We start from the raw sequence: 14642 nt of genomic DNA on the forward strand, positions 1-14642 counted from the left end.
TCTGAATGATAGACCTGAGGCCTGATTGCTGATGAATGAATGATGGTGTGCGTGATACATTGGGGGTGTGGCTTAAGGCCTTCCAGAGGAATCTCTGACATAGGGCAGAGTTTTCCGCACTCGCCCGCTGCCGTGATTTTCCGGTCCTGCTGCAATTCAACAGACTTCTGGCTGGGGCACTGCCTCGCCTGTGGTGGGTCCCACCCGCGACAGGGCTGGAAAATCCCGGCCATAGTCTTTGTTGCCAGACAAATCCAAGAAAAATTTCAAGAACTCTTCATTACATTTACTGATCTGACCAAAGCATTTGACTCAGTAAATCATGAGGCTCGTGGATTGCGCTCCAAAGATACTTCATCACAATCCTGAAAATGCTTCCTAATGATGTGACTGCAACTGTCTTGAGTGGGAGATCTGAAACAAACCCCTTCAATATCCAGACTGGTGTCAAGCAACGCTGTGTGATAGCCGACACACTATTTACAATCTACCTGACAGTGGCTTATCAAAGATCAACTGTCCTCTGGTGTGAGTATTAACTACTGCCTAGATCGAAAACTCTTTAATGTCAGTCATCTCCAAGTCAAAACTACACTGACCACCATAGACATACATGATCTGTGGTTTGCAGATGACTGCGGTGTCATTGCCCACTGCACGAGATTTGCAAGTCACTCTCAACCTCTTCAATTCTGCCTGTCCTTGAATGTTGCCCAAAAAAACTCAGCCAAGTATTCCACCTCCTGTGTACGTTGAAGGAGAGACTCTGGAATAAGTTGAGCACTTCCCATATTTTGGCAGCCACGTCTATCAAAGGGCCACCATTGATGAGGAGATCCAAGACTGGATCAGCTGTGCCAGCCAGCCTTCTACAAACAACGGCAGTGAGTGTTTGTCAATAAAGGCCTCTGCAAGTCAAAAAAAGTCCTTGAGTAATTGTTGTCATCACACTTCTGTACTGCAGTTAAACCTGGACTCAGCAACACAGAAGAGCACTAGAGAAATTCCATGAGCAATGCCTCTGCCGCATCCTTTGGCCTCAGTGAGAGGACCATCGATCAAATGCTGGTGTCCTTCTTGAAGTCAGCTCCACAAGCATTCAGGCAAAACTCCTGCAAAGACAACTATGATAAACTGGACACTGTTTGGATGGCCGGAAAGCGTCTCCCCCAGCAGGACCTGATTTCACAACACTCAAATGGCCAAGGTTCCAGGGGAGGACAAAGAAAATTTTTAAAGACACTCTCAAGTCCTCCTTAAATCATAGCAGCATTGGCCTTAATGACTGGGAGTATCTTGCTACCAATCATTCAAAATGGCGACAACTTGTCCATAACTCTTTGAGTCACAACCTTTTAATGATGAGGAGAGCAACGGCAGTGAAGGGAAGAAAAGAAAACAAATCCTGCATCCTAGATTCCACTAGCTCATGGCATATCCTCCCCCATGTGCTCAAAGATGTGTGAGCTGAATATCAGCCTGTTCAGTCACATGAAGATCCATGGCAGAAACTTGCCACCCTAAGTAGACATCATCCTTCATCCAAGGGACAGCTGATGGGACAGCACATTGAGCAGCATGGGTAGAGCAGTGGGTGGGAGATGTCATGAGAAGATGCATTCACTCACCTCGATCACCCATGCGTAGTCATTGAACTTTTTTGGGCACTGCTGCCTCCAAGCCAGACTCCTGGAGTTCATCTTCCTGGCTGCCTGCTCCCATTCCTTTCTCAGGATTTGCCTTAAGGGTATCTTGACCCCCTACAGAAACATTGGACAGAATTTAATGCCACACCTGGAGGTGGGCTTGGAGGTGGGGAGCCATTTCATTGGATGGGAGGGCATGAGTCAGGGACACCATCATTCCCTGCCTCCACCCAACTAAGTCTGGGAAACGAAGGCTCAAGGACAGCCTTCCCGCCCTGATGCCAATGGAGGCTCCTAAATGGGTAATTAATGCCCACCTAAGGTCCTCATCCTGCCATCCTTTGCATTCAAGCAGTTGCAGGCAGGGGACACCATGTGGTAAGACAGGCAAGGAATGCTTGTTGCCTAGTGGGAGGGCACCCCTCGTTCAAATGTACTCAGTGCCTGATCGAGGAACCCAGAATCTGGAAGGGGATAGCTGCTGAGAGCCACCCCCCTGTCCTTTACTCTGACGTCCTTCCCACTTCATCGCCACCGACCCCCTCCCTGCACCTCCCACCCTGCCCTCACTTACTTTTCTCTAGGAATCCAACGATGATCCCTGATGAAGATTCAGTTGTATTACAGGCAGCAGACTCTGCTCCCAGTGGTGATGTTGATTGAAGATTAAATATTGGCCAAGACACCGGGGATAATTCCCCTGTTCTTCGAAATAGTGTCATGGGATCTTGTAGCTACACATTCAGAAGACAGGCAAAGTCTTGGTTTTACTTTAATCTGAAAGACTGAACCTTCAACAGTTCAGCACTCCCTCAGCCTAGATTGATGTGCTCAAATCCTGAAACATGACTTGAACCCACAACCTTCTGACTCAGAGGCAAGAGTGTTATCAACAGTGGCATGGCTGACACTGGAAATTTTGTTTCATGAGTGCATCATCCCTTTAAGAGGGACAAATTACCTTTAAGATGTGTAGGCTAGCTGAAAAACTTGCCAGCCATGCACAGGGGCCCCCTATTCAGCATGCAGCCAGTCAGCATCCTGGGTGCCTAAGGATGCACATTAAAGTCATTTAAATGAGGAGGCAGCAGAAGTTTGCATGCTGCTGTCTAAATGGAGCTGGGCACAGACTGATCACTGTGATGACTGCTGTACTCAAAAGCAGGCCTAAATTCTTTTCCCCAAAAAAGTATTACTTTCATTTATTATAAATAATATTTGATGCCCATGAATTACAAGCAAAAATCCAATATCTCTGTACAACTATTGGATATAACCTGTTAAAAATTACTTTTGGTATTTAGAATACCAACTGAAGCACAGATTGAATTATTGCCTTGTAATCTGTTGATAGCTATACAATATCTTCTATTTAGCATGAGTTAATTTTACTCTCAGCAAGGCTTAGTTGTTAGCACTCTTGCCTCTGAGTCAGTTAGTACTTTAATATGTAATGTAGGTTGACACTTGAAAGCAATAATGAGAGAGTGTTTCTAAGTGAGTGCATTGAAGAAGAGCGAGGTTTTTAGTTGGAATCTTAGTCAACATTCATTCCTCCAATTAACACCACCCAAAAAAAAGATAAGCTATTCAGTCATCATGGGATCTTGCTGTGCATAAAAAGGAATCCTATGTAACTCATTGTATTTGACATGCTATATAAGTGCAAGACTTTCTTCTTCAAGTCACGGAATGCCACATATGTCACTTTTCATTGCATTACCCTTTCACCCATATCACGCCTCTGCAGCGTGCCGTCTGCCTAATGTGTAAGGATAAGAAAAGTAAAAAAACGTTATTTAAAAAAAATAAACTATATTATTATGAAGAATAACAGACATCTGGCAGTGAGCTTAAGGCCGTAATTGAATCTCAAGGCTCTTCTGAGGTTCACAAACTACTCGAGCCTTGCTCATGCAGTTTAAATCACATAATTCAAATTACTGCCATGTAATGCATTGCTAACCATCTATTATCCCCTGTTTAACTAATAAACATTGTATATTAATCACATGAAGACGTTTTAAAGTTTTTAAAATTTCTATTACAGGCAATCATGCTAATTTATTATCTATTGGTTGGTTGAACACCCTGTAGCATAATTATGCTACAAATAAAATAATGACCAGTCATGGTAACGTTTGCTGTGTTTGGTTGAGCCTTCTGATTTTATTGTTGAAAACATTTTAGCTTGATCTATCTGAAACAAGTATGCCAGTTAACTTTGAGACACGCGGTTCTGATTTTATAAGGTTTGCGATACGATTGAACCATGCTTATAGACGACAAAGTGTCATGGACTGTACTGCCAGTGCAGATACAACTACTATTTCATCAAAGGACCTTAATGGAAATGTGCCTTCACGTTCAGGCCTGCGGTGGTCCTGGGTAAGTCAGCAAAAATCTGAGTTTAGACTGTATTAGTTTTCTAGAATATTAAAAATGTTACAGCTGGAAATGATATTTGGAGATATTGGTACAAACCATTTACAGGCTTATATGAAAATGTTTGGCCTACTATTCTAGCAGATACATTAAGCCAATTTAATTATGTTAAAATTGTCTGACACTGTCACCTTTGTTCTAGAAGTGTATCAGGAGACACATGTTACGTTCTTTAAATGCTAAAATAGACGCAGTAACTGGTGGAACAAAAGGCATATGAAAGAGTCACTAATTATTGTGACTTTGAGACAAACTGGTTAAATAAAATCAGGCAACTTGCACTAGGTTCTACTGTTATCAGAAACTATGTATTTACCTGTGATGCTACTCTAAAAAAACGCTGGGTCACTGGCACTGCTGGCCTGCTGACCATATTTTTCTTTGCATTGTTATTTAACAAAGAGTAACTTACTAGAGGATGGCTTTCCATTCTAGGGGAATAGTTCCAAAATTAGTGGCAATATTCCAGTACGTCAGCTGAAGTGGGAGCCTGGACTATGAATTCAGCTACATTATTCAACCATAGTGGGTGGATGGGAGAGGTGCAGATATGAGGTTAATTGTAACATCTCTTCACTGCTGTTGCAAGTTAAGTCAGTTAACTCAACATAAAGCAGGGATCGAACTTGGGACCTACCCATCTCACTGAGTAACATCCGTGGGGCGAAATAGGTCTTGGGTGACAGTTCAAAGTTGGTAAAAGTGAATTGCCGGCATGTTTTACACTCTTGACCACTTTTCTTTTTCACTGGGAATCTGGAAAAGAAAATGAGGCACAGTGTAAAATGTGTTGCTGATTCATGTTGGTCATTTTGGGCCATCAAAGTGATGGAAGGTGCCTTTGACAGCGCTATGAATGAATCAGCACTTAATAATATTCTGCTTACCGAGGCTCTGTTTGGGTTTTGCCAGGGCCACTCAGCTCCTGACTTCATTACAGACTTAATCCAAACATGGATTCCAGAGCTTAATTCTAGAGGTGAGGTGAGAGTGACTGCCCTAAATGTCAAGGCAGCAAGGAGCCAAAGAATAATTGGAGTCAATGGGAATCAGGGAGTAAAATTGTCCATTGTTTGGAGTCATACCTTGCATTAAGGAAGATATTTGTGGTTGTTGGAGGTCAATCACCTCAGCCCTAGGACATCACTGCAGCAGTTCCTCAGGGCAGTGTCCTGATGCCCAACCATCTTAAAATGCTTCATCAATGACCTTCCTTCCAACTTAAGGTCACTTTTAAGACACACCTTAATACCTACCTCTTTGAACGAGCTTTTGGTCATCTGACCTAATATCTCCTTATGTGGCTCAGTGTCATTTTTTCATGTGGCAAACCTTTTAGCTCAGCGGGCGGGCACGTGCCTGACCCGCTCGAGCGTAAAATGACGCGTCCCGACATCAACGAGCACTCGAGCGATATTTCAGTCGGCGGGCATGTGCGGGAATAGGCAGCACATCCATCGACAATTAAAAGGCCTGTTAAGTCCATTAAAGTATCGATTGACTGACATTTTTCGCTGCCCATCCAACCTTACGGTTGATGGACAGGCGAAAAGGCCAAGCGGCCTTTGCACTTTTAAGGAAACCTCATCCATGGGCGGGATGAGGTTTCCTAAAACAAATAAAAATAAACTAAAAATTTTAAAATCTAATTAATAACATGTCCCTACTGTCACATGAAGGACCATGTTTTATATCATTTTTAATTTCTTTACTTTTTAAAAAAAACTCTTCATCTCCCTGAGGCAGCTCTGTGCCTCAGGGAGATTCTGAAGCATGCACTCACGCACATGTGTGAAGTTCGCGCTCGCTCTACTTGCCCTCCTCCCGCTGAGCGCTGCCACTTGCATTTCACACTGGGCGGGCCTTAGTTGGCCCGTCAGCATGAAATTGCCTTCCACCTTGATCGCAGGTGGTGGTCGGCTTCCAAACCGCCCCAGCCTGCACCAGCCCTCCCGATAAGGGCAAGGTTCTGCTCATGATGCTCTTGTGAAATGCTTTGGAGTGTTTTATTACATTAAAGGCACTATATAAGTATAAATTGCTGTTAGTGTTGTTTAGAAGGTGCTGCCAAAGAAGCCTTGGCGAGTTGCTCCAGTGCATCTTGTAGATGGTACACACTGCAGCCACTATGCGCTGGTGGTGGGGACAGTGAATGTTTAAGGCAATGTTATAAGCAGTCCTAGTGATGGCATGAAAATGAGGTTGGAAGTTCACCTCAGGGGCAAATACCAAGGTTGTGAGCAGACTGGCTTAATTTCTGACTTTTACCAAGGAGAGGAATGGAGTTGATAGCTGGGAATGGAGTTTAGAATGGAGACCAAAGACATGGGGCAGAATTTTGCCCTTGATGGGCGGGCGGGCCCCACCGGCTTGGTGGCGGGCAGGCAGCCAATCACTGCTGCTGAAACGGGCCCCGCCGCCATTTTGAGTGGGCGGGTCAATTAAGGTCCGCCCAGCGGGCCACCCGACGGGAAGCGCTAAGCGTTTCCTGTGCGGGGGGGGCGAGGATTCCCCAACTAAGTGCTGTTTCAGGGAGAGCGCTGAAAGTTTTATAAACTTAAAAAATAGGAAGATAAAAAAAAATTAACATGTCCCCCTCATGTGACAATGTCACACGACATGTTAATAAATATCACATAAAGTTTATTAAAGTTTTTTAAAACAGACATGAAAATTCATCCCATCAGTGGATGAGGTTTCATGTATTATCAGAAGCCCACCGGGGCTCCTGGCCTGCCCGCCAACCTTAAGGTTGGACGGGCAGGGCCTTTAATTGGCTTAATTATCCTGTCAATGGCCTCAATTGGCCATTGACAGGTCGGTGGCTAGACAGCTGATCGTGCTGTCCATCCTTCCTGAAAATTTAAAGGGACTGGGATGATGTCGGGCGTTCCTCCCGACATCATCCCGCGTCATTTTCCCATTGGTGAGCGGGCCCCGTCCCCAAATCGCCGACAGGAAAATCCTGGCCACAGTCTTTGTGTTCTACCCAGTTTCAGTATCAGCATAATAGAAGACCTCTAGTTACTGCAACTAGGCTCAATGATATCACTTTGAAGCCTGAACTCGATTTCTTTCTGTACTTGTGATAGCTTTGCTGGAATAAATCTATAAGGATGTTGCCTTATCGAAGATGAAACTCCTACATGTACATCATGTATAGCTAAATTTACCCTCCCCAGCTTATTCGCATAAATAGGTTTGTGTGACTGCAATAGATTCCCCAAATCATTTTGACATGTGTTTAGGAGCTAACTCAATATTACATTGAATATTTAAATGGGGCGGGATGACGTCAGGGGTTCCCCCAACGTCATCCCACGTCATTTTCACGTCGGCGAGCAGGCCCCTCCCCCAACTTGCCGACAGAAAAATTATGGCCATGGGCTGAATTTTACAACCCTGTCACGGTGAGGCTGGGCCATAAAATGTGGTGAGCCGTTCAAAAGTCCATTGACTTCGGCTGGACCACAAAATCCTGGCGGCATAAAATGCTGCCCAATGGTTGGAATTTTCTAGACCGGAAAATCCCATCAAATTCTTCCAAATATTTAATTGGAGGGAATTTCAGCTCATCCAGTACTGGATGTTAGATAAGTGGTCTGAAATCTTAGCAACAGTGGAGGAGTCAAGAGAGATGGTGGGCGTCATCCGCATACATGTGAAAACTAGCGCTGTGCTTTTGGATGATGGGGACAGCAGATATAACGGTGCAGGAGCAGGAAGAGAAGCCATTGCAAATGATACTCGCAACCTCCACAATCTAGAAGTGCAAGGGCAGTAGACATGGAGGAACACCTGCAGCTGCATGTTCCTTCTAAGGCACACATTATCCTGACTTGGAAAAATATATCACCGTTCTTTCACTGTCGCTGGGTCAAAATCCTGAACTCCCTCCCTTACACAATGTGGGTATACCTTCACTACATGGACTGCAGCAGTTCAAGAATGTGGCTCACCAGCACCTTCTCAAGAACAACTAATAATAGGCAATAAATGTTGACCTTAGCAGCAATTCTCACATCCCATGAATGAGTGAAAAAAAACAACCAATTTCACCCCATCAGTACACTTACCTGTGGGGAACTCCACAAAGTGCATTATCCCAGCCACAATATTTGCTTTGCGTTTCTTGGTTAAAAACTTATTGTGAGCAGAACTCAAGCCTGTTTTCTAGAAATATCTGACTAGGCAAAGAAGACAAAAAGGAACAACCCCCTAGTTCAGGCACTCTGGGCTCCACAGAGTCAACATTAAGAATGGAATAAACTTGTCCAGGGGTACTCTCCACTGAAGTACTCCTACAGCCCTGAGCGAGCAGAAACCACTGCCTAGTGTTTATTAATTGACCTACTATATTGCAGCATTTAGTTCTATAGGCATGACTTCTAACTAGAAATCATACTGGAATATGTTTTTTTGTTAAAATATGAATATCATATTTCTTCAATACGATCCATTTTAACTATTTTTTTCTCCAGAGGTTATAATAAAAGTTTTCTTTAAGATAACTGGAGGCTGTTTTATACTTTTTTCATGCATATTTGTTCATGTGAAAGGATTTCATGTTCACTTTTATTCCTGATTCAATTCCCTTTTCATCATCCTGGGTCAAAGGGTGAGGTCAGTGGGATTAGGTAAAGGTCATTTCTGATAAATTTGTGGATAGAATTAAAACAACCAAGTATTATCTGATAAGAAAAAAGAGTGATTATTGTCAAAATGAATCATCAGCTATCCAGGGTAATGTTAAACACACTATTGAACAGATTAATTTTGCTTTTTAACTTTAATGAGATAAAGGGTGAAGAGAATGAGCACCTCCTGTGTTCAAAGAGTATCAAGTGGATCAGATCTGGTTTAACTCAACATCTGATTGGTGTGTTTGACAGTTGATGCACAGCTACCATCCCAGCTTGATTAATGAGGCAGCATTCAGGGTGACTGGCTGGCAAACTTGGCCTCCCCCAGCAGGAGGGGGCATCAATAACTAAACCAATCCCCTCATTGATCTACTTGAGCATCACCGCAAATACCTATGCGCTGATTAAGGTGCCATTAATTTCCTGGCTGGGTCCTGCACTTTGTTCTCTTTGATTGCTTTTCTTGATCTTGACATCAAATATTTAGGTTTCTGGAGTAAGGCTATCACAGTCAGGAGAATCAGCAACATTTATTTGCTTGAGATGTTTGGCACAGAATCAAAAGAGACTCATTTGCATGTTGGGTAAAGCAAAAAAATGGGACTATGTAGTTCAACATAAAATTGAAGGGCACAACAGAACAATGTTTATTTGTTAAATAAAATCTCAACATGCTTTCTTTCATACTCAAATTATGGCTATACTTCAACTCATTACTAGAGTGTATAGTGCTGAGCAATTTAATTTGCATTTGGAGTCTTGAAACAAACATGAACTGTTATAATGTTCAGTTGATATGACTAGCTTCTTTCCTAAATGAATTATGTGTGTAATGACTTGAATGAAATATTTTGCTAAAATGTATGAGGTATTGTAATAGATGTTTTTATTTTAGTAATAAAAGCAATCTTGGTAATCCCAGATCTTTGTTGAGTGAAACAGAAAGTATCTGTGAATTTAAGGATTTATTTTCAGTAGAGCAGGACCAAAGGGAAAGACCTTTGTTGATTAACAATTACCTGTATGTCAAAAATAATATGTACATCTATAAATTACATGAGAGATCAAAGTGACATTATAAAGCAGGTGACAGATGGTGCAATAATGCACTTTTAAGTTATAATCAACATTTTAAAAATGCAGAGGGACAAAACTGGACATTGTTTCACTCATTTCATGGGTATGAAATAGAAGCAATAGGTCAATTTTGCAAGGTTCTGTCATGGGCACCAATCTGCCTGAAATACATTTAACATCATATTGGTTTGGTCGCTGTTCAAATTGTCCTTGATGTTCACCTTAAAAAGACATTGAGACCGGGATTTTCCGTGTTCGGTGGTATGAGCAGACAATGTGGCAAGAAGGCTTTCACGATGTTATGAAACCAGTTGGTAATCATCAGCTCAGCCCGCCGATGGCAGGCCGCATTCCCCGTCATTGGACGTCGGGAGCCTCATTGTAATACATCAGCATATCATTATAAGGCCAGCCCTCCAGACTCATCCTTCCCCCAACCCCCTGCTGGATTGTCCACCCACATCGGCTGGAAAACACACTGACATGTTTCACAACAACATATATAAGGCATGCACTTGATGGGCTGCACTTAACTCAGAACTTCAAGGTTTGTTTGCCTACCTTGCTTTGGTCAGCACTCGCAGTCATCGGTGCCAGGCTTCACAAACAGCACCACATCATCTTCAGGGGGGCACACGGGTAGGTCTCTACCTACCAGGTCAGCCATATGTGGGTGGCTTTTCAATGGCTGCAGGGCAAGGTTTTGCTTGGGGAAGGGGGAGAAGTGGCCTCAGGCAAGGGAAGAGGCTGCAGGACGAGAGCTGTACTGGGGAAGGAGGGTATCCCAGGTTGTGTGTGGGGGCACATGTTGATCTATGCAAGTGGCCTCAAGATGGTGAGAGCTGAGGAGGCAGTCTCCAGAGGAGATGAGGCCAGATGAAGATGTGAGGGTATGTGTGAGTGAGTGAGTGAGTGGTGATGTCCCTTGAGCTGGCAGTGAGTGAGATGCCAGTGAATGTGTGATGGGCTTGAGTGTGTAAGTTTAGAGTGATCAGTTGGTTGCCATACCCTGGCTGCGTGGATGAGAGCATTCATCTTCTATCTGCATTGGATGGCCAACCTCTCCTGTGCAGCATTGGCACTGATCACCACTGCCATCGCCTACCAAGCCAGAGTGGTAATGTAGCTGCCCCTCCTGCAGTCAGAGAGGGGGTAAAGGACATCACAGCGGGCCTCCATGGTGTCCAAAAGGCTCTCGAGGGCTGCAGCCTTCTTGCCTTTCAGGGCCATGTCTTCTTTGCTTCCATCCTGAACTTTAAGTACTGAACGCAACTGTACTTTAAATGTGGCACCTGACGTGATGAAGCGGTGAGGTGATGGGGTGGCGGGTGAACGAGAGCCCATCCACCAGGGAAATGGCGTGTTTCCCGGGAATGCATAAGTAATGCAGCGGGTTTGGGATGATGCGGCGTGAAAACCCGCCATTGCAGTCATTTTACCCGCCTGTTACCGCACTTTGTGCAAATCTGGGATGGTTCTGCCCTAAGACTCTTGCAAATACAAGGTTTAATTCCTGTTAAGGACCCCTATCCAAAATTGGTCAGAGACTGAGTGGAATATGCACTGGCATGCTCTGCTTCATTTTTTTGTTTCTTTATGCAACCTAACTTTTTAACTTACCTTGTCTGGAGCTAGGGGTGCTCCTCCTGGCTCCTTAGAACAGTTGTGGGCCACTGTTAGTCTTCACTCGTTTCCTGCCTCCCAAGAGCTACGGTGCATTACAAGTATTAAAAATCTCTTTCAAATCACAGGATATAAAATGTTGGCAAGACTGTAATATGTTATTTTCTGGTTTTTATCTTTCCCATTCTCCATTCCTCAGCTGAGGAAGTGAGCTGTTACTAAAGTTCCGCCCTCCTTGAGGCTACTGAGAAAGATCATGGTAATTGCTCCTGCCTCCCAAGTTTTTCTTTGAATCTACAGCTCCTGCTTGTTGCCTTCCTCTGACAGCATAGCCAATGTTAACAATTTAAAGACCAATTTTAACCCAGCCCACCTGGCAAGAACAGGGCAGTTGAGGGTTAAAATTGCATATGTGGGCTCCAGTCCTGTCCTTCATCATTTTAACTTGACAGATTTTGGCTGTGTCAGGCACCCAACCAGGCAAACATACTTAAACGTTGCACTCTGTTCATGTTATTACGGGCCCTGCATTCCAATGCATGGATCCCCTGTGTAGTCTCAGACCCATCAGCAAAATCTAGTGGGATTGGTGACTTGAGAGCTCCTGAACAGTGAAATAGAGGGCTCTTAGCTGATGCTCACAGGGTCGCGAGAGGAGGCAATTTTCCACGGATACTTTAGATGCTAAAACAGCTCCAAAATGGTTAAAATGCGGTCTTAAGCTGCAGTAAAAGCAGAAAATGCTGGAAATGCTCAGCAGTTCAGGCAGCATCTGTGGTGAGGGGAACAAAGTTAAGGTTTTAGGTCATGACTTTTCATCACAACCAGATCAAAATCAGAATCTTAAACTGCATTGTTGGTTTAACCCGTGTTTAATGCAGGACACCTTTTTGGGAAAAGAGTTGAAGTTTAAGTTAGTAACATCTGCTTGGAGGATCGTTAAAGTTTTGATTGACAATTAAATTGCCTACTATATTGTTCATTAAAGAGACTGCATGTGATTTAGGCAGATAACGCTTCATTTAATGACTTCTCATAATGTTGACTGGTTTAACAGGCGTGAAAAATTCACTGCTGAGCATTTCATGCAAATAACCACGCTCAGATTTCAGTGTTCACTTTCTATTTGAGATCGACTGCATTTGACGAGGACTTTTGTGACATTATGGGTGATTTTCTGGGCCATTTTGACAAACGTCCACCAAATTCTATTAACATTTTTTGCAGAAATCTTCTTCAGCATTTCACCTAAGTAGAGTGCTGTGCTACTCTACATCATTGGACACCTAATAAGAGTCACCATGAGGAAAGGGGTGCTTGGTCATGGGCATTTTGCTAGGGGTGCCCTTGCTCTGGATGAGAAGTTGGAATAAGACATGAGGCCAGTCAGAGCAGCATTATATGCTGGAGGAGAAAAGTACAGGAGGTCAAAGAGGGCTTTTGGCAAGAGGCCTTAATCCATCCAGGGTCTTCAGAGAGCACTAATCCTACATTCACATGGCCCAAGACCGGAGCATGAGAAGGCCATGTTTTACAAAGGAGGCTGTCACAGAGATCTGTGGTCTCATGGAAGATGCAAATATCGCAGCACATCCAAAACTGCATTGCTTGTGGCAGTGGTCACACGGGTATGCTGCTGAAACTATCCAGGCTGCCACAGATCATATAAGTCACATGTTACAATCTTCTGCACACTATTGCATAAGGGAGGTCTCTGTGGTCCTATATGCGCTGAGAAATGATGATATATATATACAGTTTATATATCATTCAGCATTACCAGAGAAGACCAGAGTCAGAGAGCTAGAGAGCTCTAGGATTCAACTGGGTTGCAGGGACTGTTGACTCTACACATGTGCCCTTGCAAGTCAGAGGTTTTCAGGAACAGGAAAAAATTCCATTCCCTCAAAGTGTAGCTTGTCTGTGATCACCAGAAGTGCGCCATGCAGGTAAATGCCTGCTATCCAGTCAGCTACCACAAACCAGTTATAGCAATTAGTAATCTGTCCCACAGATCCTTGAGCCCCAATGTAATGGACATGGCTGGCTATTAGGTGACAAGGAATACCTTAAGATGCTCATGACTTCCCCAAGAAACCTACAGGCCCCAATGGCTGGATTTTCCCGGCCCATGGAGTTGGGCTTGGAGGTATGGTTAGGTGGTGGGAGGTACTGCAGAAAAAATAGAAGGGAGTTGCGTCAGGTCGGTTCCCTGACTTATTCCCATTGCCAGGGAACTTTCTGAGGGCTGGGCTGATATCAGGTGGCAAGCAACCAATTCCCTGGCTAAGATCCCAGTTAGGGGCAATTTTGTGGTCATCGGAGCCAGATGGGGCTACAGAAATGAAAAAACACAATCATTGCCACTTACAATCATGTGGAGGGATTTATCCTTCACTCTGATGGCTCTACTAGCTTCAGAGGTCTTTTTGTTCTGTATTCTGGCCAGCCATGTTGAGGTGCCTTTGTCATCCCCCACTAGCCCAGCTCTTCCAGTGGGGCTGCCAAGGCTCCAGATTTGGTGGCCCTCAGATTGGACTTGTAGCATCCTAAATAGAACGGCTAACATGGAGGTGGCCAATTACATTGTGATGTTTGTTGTATGATGTTGTATGTGCCCACATGCCGTTGTAATGTAAATGTGTTCTGCAGAGTAAGGGTTAATGTGAGACTGGAGAATAGCATTGCCCATGGTATGATGCATAGAGTCACATGGTAATAGACGAAGAGAACAGTCTAGAGAGAACACTCTGGAACCAGCCTGCATGGAGCAGCACCATGCATGACAGCAGAAACTGGGATCTGTAAATAGGTAGAAATTAACAATAATCAGCTCATGTTTAAGCATAAAAGTTTCAAGCTCACATAAATGAGACACCATAGCATAGCCAATGTTAACAATTTAAGGGCCAATTTGGTGATCAACGGTGATAATACAACATGGTTGGCAGCGGTGGTCGCTTATAATACAACACAATGAACAGCAGTGGTGATATGAAAGGTGGAATTTTAAGCAATAAACCTGGAACAGCATCCCAAGATATGAACAACTAAAAGCAGCTGAAGCCGGACTAGGGAGACATGCACCTAAGAAGAAACCTTGAAAAAACAGTTGAAGAAGCTTCGCTACAGACTTAGGAATTGAGGAATCCACCTGAGAGAGTGGAAGTTCATTGCAAGACCATCGAGTGATGCAGAGTAAACAAGA

The 14642-nt window shown here is 43.8% G+C and overlaps 1 protein-coding gene across 2 annotated transcripts in view; it reads left to right on the plus strand.

Annotated features, from left to right (window-relative positions):
* LOC144678862 (histone deacetylase 9-like) overlaps positions 1 to 14642 on the plus strand; it is a 635070-nt gene that overhangs the window by 379699 nt on the left and 240729 nt on the right. The window lies entirely within an intron of this gene.

The sequence above is a fragment of the Cetorhinus maximus genome, chromosome 3, assembly GCF_964194155.1.
Source record: "Cetorhinus maximus chromosome 3, sCetMax3.hap1.1, whole genome shotgun sequence".
NCBI lineage: Eukaryota > Metazoa > Chordata > Chondrichthyes > Lamniformes > Cetorhinidae > Cetorhinus > Cetorhinus maximus.